The sequence below is a fragment of the Solanum pennellii genome, chromosome 3, assembly GCF_001406875.1.
Source record: "Solanum pennellii chromosome 3, SPENNV200".
Classification (NCBI taxonomy): domain Eukaryota; kingdom Viridiplantae; phylum Streptophyta; class Magnoliopsida; order Solanales; family Solanaceae; genus Solanum; species Solanum pennellii.
Window position 1 is genome coordinate 72,550,778 of NC_028639.1, and position 216 is coordinate 72,550,993.

Genomic DNA, 216 nt, shown 5'->3' on the forward strand with positions numbered 1-216 from the left:
ATATATATATATATATATATATATATAAACAAACAACTCTCTCTAAATAATTTGTAAGCTAATTTATTTAAATAAATTTTCTAGCACAATCATAAAAAATAAAATTAAAAAAAATTAAAATATTTTGAGGGATATTTTTGTCTTTAGTAGACTTATCCTATGGTATTATAACCCATGTATTACTAATACCTCCAAATGGAAGGTATTAGTAATACA